General features: G+C 30.1%; 1 long non-coding RNA gene across 1 annotated transcript; it reads right to left on the bottom strand.

The window, feature by feature from the left end:
• Positions 1-445: 445 nt before the first annotated feature.
• On the bottom strand, positions 446-2,357 carry LOC114745595 (uncharacterized). Its single transcript, XR_003740212.1, has 3 exons — positions 2,319-2,357; positions 1,900-2,005; positions 446-478 (listed from the first exon to the last, which is right to left on the bottom strand). It is a non-coding gene; the product is annotated as an uncharacterized LOC114745595 (long non-coding RNA).
• Positions 2,358-7,885: the final 5,528 nt, after the last annotated feature.

Raw genomic sequence — 7,885 nt, 5'->3', positions numbered from 1 at the left:
CACAGATTGGATCCGAGACCACATTATAATATACTACCTCCGGTCCTTATTATAAGACCCTGTTTGACTTTTTTTTGGTCCTAATTGAACCCCAATCCATTTTGTCTCTCATATTTAATGTATTTTTTCCAAGATAATCCTTCTAATAATGATAGTTCTAGCCAATATACTTAATTAGCAAGGATATTTTAGGAATGACAACACTTATTTATTACAAATAACTTACTTAACTTACTTCCTTAATCTCCTCAAATGTCACTGGGTCTTATAATTAGGACCGGAGGTATACAATTGCAAACTAGCATTTCAAGTAAACATCTCTACAGACGACATTTACATAAATGGAATCCCACTGCGAATTCCCTTGACCCTTAGCAACCAAAATCTAAAACATCTCAAGGTTGGATCTTTTACAGCTCCTGCCGAGAGAAATGTGATACTCTCAGGCATCATAAAGAACTTCCATGCCTGAATGAGCCTGCAAAAGACATTAGACAATCTATATCATTAAAAGATGCCTCAAATTTCTATATAATATAAAAACAAACTCTGACTTATGCTCCAGCAACACAACCCAGGAACCAAATTCTCTCCAGGTGCAAAAAAGTCCACATGGAAGTCCAGCTAGAACTACATTAGTTTCTTACATTATTACATCTTCATCAGCACAGTTCATCTATTGTTTAATCAAGAGGATTTAGAAGTCTAAAACCATATGATGACATAAATACCAGACATGCCTAACATTGACATAATTTGTTTCTGTTCACTTCATAATTATTTTACAGTCAGGTTGCTAATTTCTTTTCTCATAGAAAAGCCACGAACATGCCTTTGTAGACCTGGCATTGTTCAAAGTTGTCAAATGAAACTATTTCTATTCTGATACACAGCAGCAAGCTGCAAAGCAGATCCCGCAAAATCGATGCCCCATTATTTTCAAAAAGAAGAGTAACCCAGAAAATTAGTTATGGCAAAATGGAGATCGACAAAAGGAAAATTCTTGGAATTAGATGCCAAGTTTCTGATAAAAAATATTGAACATTCGATCACAAGGCGGCGATTTTCAGTTTTTTTTTTTTTTTCAAAAAAAAAATCTTCACATGACATTTTTTGTACCTAACGTCTAAGGGTATGTTTGGATTGCAGTTCCAAACTGTAGTTGTGCCTTGGAATCTGTGAAACTGAGGTTGCAAACTGAGTTGGACCAAAACTGTTGTTTGGCTGGGCTAACTTTTCCAACCAACTTCTAGCTTTCAACCTCAGTTAGACTCAACGGAGAAATCTAACTTTTCAAACTGTAGTTTCAAACGGTGATTACTAAAAATGAACATCCCAGATTTACCCTCACATTTTTCTCTCTGCCTCATCTCCTTCGTTAGCATAATAAATTTTTATTTAGACCAAATAAATTTTAATTTATATTCATGTTTGTCTATTATGTATATTTAATTAATTATCTACAATGTGTTTTTAACTTTTTCTTCATAACAAATATTTTTATTTCATAATTTCACAATTAAACTATTTATATTTTATCATAATAATTTTATATGTTTTTTAACCTATTATCACATTAAAAACATAAAAAATTAAAAACTACTATTTAATAAAGTTCATGCCCTTTTTAGTCATTTTACAACTAAACTAACTTTTTCATTCATCATCCAAACAACTTTCAGCTTTTTCAACTGACTTTTCAAAAGCACCTATCCAAACATACTCTAACTCTAACTGACTTTTACTCTAACTTCAGTTACAAAAGTCAGTTGAGCTAGAAGTCAATTTTGCCCAACGCCAATCCAAACATACCCTAAGAAGTTATACTTCACGTTTAAAACACATATTTCTCAAGTAGAGCTATTGGCATGAGAAATGAAAACCGCACGTATATCTTACCTCAGATGCAATTTGTGAACAAGTAAAAATCCTCATCCTTCCTCATCCTCGGAGCAAGCATTACAATTAGATGTTGCCTCAATCTCCGTCGGGTGTGGAGAAGAACCTAAACCACATAATAAAAGACAGGTAAGTGACAAAGCACCAATCCAATTAATCCCTTAATAACCATCTTCAACAAATGCCTAGCATCAGCAACTAAACCGACATATTATCAGGCAAGAGTAACATCCAAGACGACGAAGGCCTCTACAGTTTAGCATCGGACAATTGAATGTGCCAAATTACGAATTAGCACCAACATCTTTTCAATTATAGTCTTGCTTGATTCCTGGTTATCCATCGCTAGCTTCTTAATTCAATTTCACCCTATTCACACAATTCTGGATCACATCATTTAGCGGGCAAAAAGAACATACCCTGGATGAAATACGAAGGAGAAGGCCAGGCTCCAGGGAGGTGAGGGGCGGAGAATCCTGCTGAGCGGGGGGATCGGTAAGGTTATGGAGCAAATTGGCGAGACCATTGGAAGGCGTGGAAGGTGGAGGGACCCAGTAAGAAGCGCCGGGATAAAAGGGGAGCCAGTCAGGGGCGGATCGGCGAACGATGATGCACTGGATTGCGTCCTCAAGCTTGCGAATTAGAGGATCGGTGTTGCAAGAAGCAGCATCGACGTCGACGACATCAGAGGAGGAGGGCTGGTTGGATTGGTTCCGGTGAGGAAGGAGACGAGAGAGAGGAGACATGGATTTGGTAGATAGGGTTAGGGTGCGAGCAACGGATCTGGCCATTCAACAGGGAGAGAAGGAGAGAGTAGGTGTGAACTGAAGAAGAAGGTGAAGGTTATAGGAATGTGAGGAATATGGATAATAGAATTATAGAGAGAAGTGAGAGAGAAAGTACGGGACCGGATAAGAAGGCTTATTCATATATATAGCACACGGGGGTCGCCCCTCATGTGCGGAATCTGCGAGCCGGCCCGCGGTTTTGTACCTACGAAGGAACCAAACAATAGATCGTCGGTCCACATGCGTAATAAATATCGTCATTGGCGTAAGAGAATTGTGTGTTTGGATTACCATCTTGGTTTCTAAAATAATTATAGCATTAAAATGAATTTAAGCTGCCAACTTGATGATTCTAATAAAAAAAAATTAATCTCTCGTGACAAATTAATGTTTAATTTCTGTTGGGATAAATACTCATGTTTAGTACTTTTTAGTTCTTAATATAAAACCTATTTAATTAATTTGATTAAATTAAGAAAGTTATGTAAGTTAAGTTAATTATAATAAATGACATATTTTTCCTATGATACCTTAATCATCTTATTATATCCTTCCTTCCTCTCATACTTGATTATGGTTTGAACGAGTATTAATAGGGGTGATTTGAAAAAATTGATAGATATAAAAAACAAGTCTTATATTTAGAAACAAAATCAACTTCACAATTAAATCATATATTAAAAACTAGAGGAATATTTAATAAGATTCTCTTCAATGAAAAAATGTCATGTATATCAAAAAAAAATTAAGGTGAACTCGCAAATGAGTCTTTTGACCCATCCGATTATAAATTTTGGATAAATTGATTGCCTTGAATTTTATATTTTTTTCACTTTCTTTATTAGGCCTGAAACAATGATGTTATTTTAAGTATTGAAAAAATAGCATTTGTTTAGATTTGTGTTATATTAACTTGTTTTGTTATGTGTGTTTTTATAAATGGACGTTGTTTTTGCCTGTGAATTCATGTTTGCTTATTTAAATATTATTTTTTCGTGTTATATATGAATATTTTTATAAGTTTTAATTATATTATTTGAATTATAGATCTTTCAATTACTGTCTTAATACTAGTTTAGTTTTCAGTACCTCTATATAAATATAACTATATAAGGCATAGTCAAGTTTTCTTTCTTTCTTTCTTTTCTTTCTTTTTTGGCCAGGGATTCTGATTTAACTCTAAACGTAAGACTTGTTTTTTTTGGTCAACCTAAATGTGGGACTTCTATTCACTTTCTTTTAAGACAGCTACGAAAATAACGATTAAAGTGAGATATTTTGATAAAACTAACACATATTTATCACAAAAATATTAGCTTAACTAATTTTTTTTTACTATATTAGTTATTTAATTTCCATATTTAGTCGGTGAAGGTTCTTCATTGGTAATTTACAATTTTCCTTCATAAATTTTTTCCGTCGGATCATTTGTTCCTTGTTAGCAAGCTATTTTCGTATACAAATTATAAATATTTTGATTCTTCTTCAAATTTCATGTAATGCACGTTGTTCACCAAATTTTATTTATAAAAATCAAATTAAATGGATATTTTTCTCATGGACGAAAAAATTGAAAAGATAATTTCATAAAAAAATGAATGGAATAATATATAATAAGTGAACGTTAATGATAACGTTTTATTCGCCCATTAATTTATTGTTCTCATGTTGCACTCGTTACATTGTTTATCCCTTCGATTTGCACGCCGCGCTTGACAGCTTTCAGATTCCTTCATCCATCTTATAGCATTTGATGGCCTTGGTCTTAACTCAAATTTATCATATGAAATTACTTCTTTTGTAAAATTTAGATTTAAAGTGGAAAAGTAATTTGCGATGCAATTAGATTTAAGGTGGAAAGGTAATCTGTGATGCAATTTTATTTTTAAAGTATTTTTTTACGCATAATTTTGCTTTTAAAGAATTTTTCAATGTAATTTTTACCGTTAATCCTTTAAAAAATCTGTTAAGTAAAGTTTATAATAATTTTTTTGGGTCAATTTTACCTAAAGTATTTTTTGAGTTAACTTTTTTCTTTTGTAACCTTTTTTTCCTTCATATTTTCAATACCCATCTTGCATATTTTTAGTACTGGTCTTTAGCATTTTTAATAATATATTTTTCAACCTTTTCATTAGTAATCTTAAATAGCATTTTTTTTTTAAAAAAAATATCTTCCATATTTTCAATTTAATATTTAATTGTTTTTGGACCGAACTATATTTATTTTAGGAAAAACATATAAATATATATAACCCTATTATGTGACAACATTTATAATTTTTCTAATTTTTTATTTTCATGAATCCTTGTTAAATGTTTCCTATACTTATAATTTATTAATTTATTAAAGAAATAACATGAATTAATTTTGCCATGTGAATCAAAATAAAAACAAAATCAATATGGTTTACTATTAATAGGGGGGAAAAAAAGAGAGATGGTGAGAGAAAAGTAATTTTTTTTATATTGATAACAAATAGATCTTATTTCATCATTTTATTTTTTTCTAAAGAAATTATTTTGTACTACCTTGGTCATTAATATAAGAGTAAAATAACTAATTTGGTGATATTAAAAAAAATTAGTTAAGTTGATTATTTCTTACAAATGTGTATTGGTCTCCCTAGACTATTCTGTTCAATCATATGCATCGGATGATTGGAATTGTCCTCTGATAGGAGCCCTTTACGATCAATAGAATATTTTGGGAAAAGCTGGAAGACAAGATGGATTGATACCTTAAACTACTTCTGATCATTAAAATAAGATTTGATCAATTAATTTTGTAAGATTAAGAAAATTACTAAATTACTTAATTGTAACATATATTATATGATCTCTCTAAAATAATTATGTATATTATTAGATTATATATCAATTTATAAGCGAATCAAATTAATTTTAAAAAAACCATAAATTATAAATACTTTAAAATAATTAAGTCTCCCTAAATTAGTTAATTTAATCTTATATTAAAAATTGGAGGTAGTATCTAGGACCAAATTCAACTCCTAACTAATTTTTATATTAAGAATTGGAAGTATATGTTGTTCCAACTTATAAGTCGCTCAGTTAACATCCATAATACCCATAATCAACAATGAACAAAAAGACTAGGAAAGACATTAAGTACTCTACAACAAGGGAAAAAATTACAGGACTTGATAAGAGATTAGGTAAAATTTTAAGAAGTAATGGATTTTTTTCACTTTATGGGGGAAAAAAAGAAAAGAAAAAAGCGTCGTAACAGAATCAATGAATTAAAAAAAAAAAAAACAACCTATTGATTTGAATCCGAGTTAATTGATAATATGAAATGTTGGATCGGTTGTGGAAGAAGAACACATCATATTGTCTTCTAGAAAAAGTCCATACAAATTACCATTGGAATTTAAATGGTCAAAATTTTCAAAGATTTCTTGTCAAATTAAAGCGCGTTTAGGTTTAACTTATTATTTTTTTTTCCTGAAATCCATAGTTGACCATAATTCTTTTTTTTTTTTTTGACATTATTCTTTTAAATGTATAACGTATTCTCTCATCAACATTTTCATCCAAAATTTAGTCTTAAATAATAATTTTTTAACAGTCATATTTTGAAAATTAATCTTAATATACTAACATTTAAGATATTAATATTATTATTTTTTGTTAATAATTTTAGGATTAAAAAAAACCAAACTGAAACTTTTTATAAAGTTAAATGAGCAAGTATACACTTTTTCCTTATTTAAAATTATATACCTCATTGGCTCTTCTTTTATCAAATTAAAGCAAGTAGATTTTAAATTTAAAAATAATTAAAAAGTACCTACAACAAGAATTAGTTGTGAACATAAAAATCCATTTATTTTTTCATTTGTAGAGCTGTCAATAAGGGCCAGGGCCTAAAAGGGCCGGCCCTTTAAAGCCCATATACCTTAAAATTATCTAATTATTAAAACCCGGCCCTTGGACATGTGGGCTCAGGGCTTAAAAGGGCGGGCCCTTTTATGTTATTTTTTTAAAATTTAAATTCTTTTTAATTATTTTAAAATAAAAAATAAAACAACAAAACTTCTAAGATTTTTTATTCAAATTATAAATATAAGTAAAATAAATTAGTGGTGTATAGAAAAAAAAATTAAATGCCAATAAACTATTATCCAAAATTTAAAAAAATCAAAATCTAACAAAACACGAAAAACAGAAAGATAAAACCTAGCAGTTCAAGATTAACAATATCAACATAATTATTATCTTTATCATCATCTTCATCAGTATCATCAAGATCAGCAATATTTAATTGTTCTTTACTACAAGTGAGCTCTTCTTCAGTGATAAAAATATTAAGGTTTTTGTCTTCATTTACCTTATCTAAAATAAAACTATGCAGTAATTATAAGTACAAATAAGAGCGTGAACATTTCTTCAAATAAGAAAAGTTTTACGCTTTGTTAAGATATGTAAACCGATGGTAAATGAAGATCTACTAGCTATTATGGTGATTAAAATGTTAAGAATATCAGCTACCATTCTTGAAAGAATTGAAAATTGATTTTAATTATTCTTCCACAAATCGAAGACATCTAATTCTCTTCAATTATCTAGCTTGAGTATTGATTATTCTAAGTATTTTTCTAATTTAAACTTATTCATAAAAGACTAATATATAACTTTATAAATATATTGATAATAATAAAAAAAATAGGTGGGCTTAAAAGGGCTAGCCCTTGGCCCTAAAGGGTTGGCCCTTTTAATTTTTTAGCCCTATAGGGCTAGCCCTTTTAAGCCCAATTTCTTTTTAAACTACCTAAAATACAAACCCGACCCTCTACTTAAAATGGTTTAAAAGGGCTAGCCCGATGGGCTCGGCCCGTTTTGACGGCTCTATTCATTTGCCCAAAAAAGACAGGCACGTCCAAATAGAATGCAGCCCATTAGTATTTAATATTTTAATGTAAAATATAAAAATCACAAGTCATATCACTCACAAGCAGCCATGAACAACGCATTTAATTCTACAAAATAATTTGCCTAGTTTGCTGTTAAAATTAAAAAGAACGCATCATTGATTCCTTTCACAAATAGAAAGCACCAAGTTCTACCCAAAACAAAACAAAACAAAAAAAGAAAAAGAAGAAAGCACCACGTTCCTCTGAAGACACCTTGTTACTATATGAACCAACCGACATCCATAAAAAAATGCAAAATCC

This window comes from Neltuma alba, unplaced genomic scaffold (assembly GCF_004799145.2).
Source record: "Neltuma alba isolate B1F8T4 unplaced genomic scaffold, ASM479914v2 tig00004724_pilon, whole genome shotgun sequence".
NCBI classification, from domain to species: Eukaryota; Viridiplantae; Streptophyta; class Magnoliopsida; order Fabales; family Fabaceae; genus Neltuma; species Neltuma alba.
Note: the sequence above shows the minus strand (reverse complement) of the source record. Positions and strands in the feature narration are given on the sequence as shown.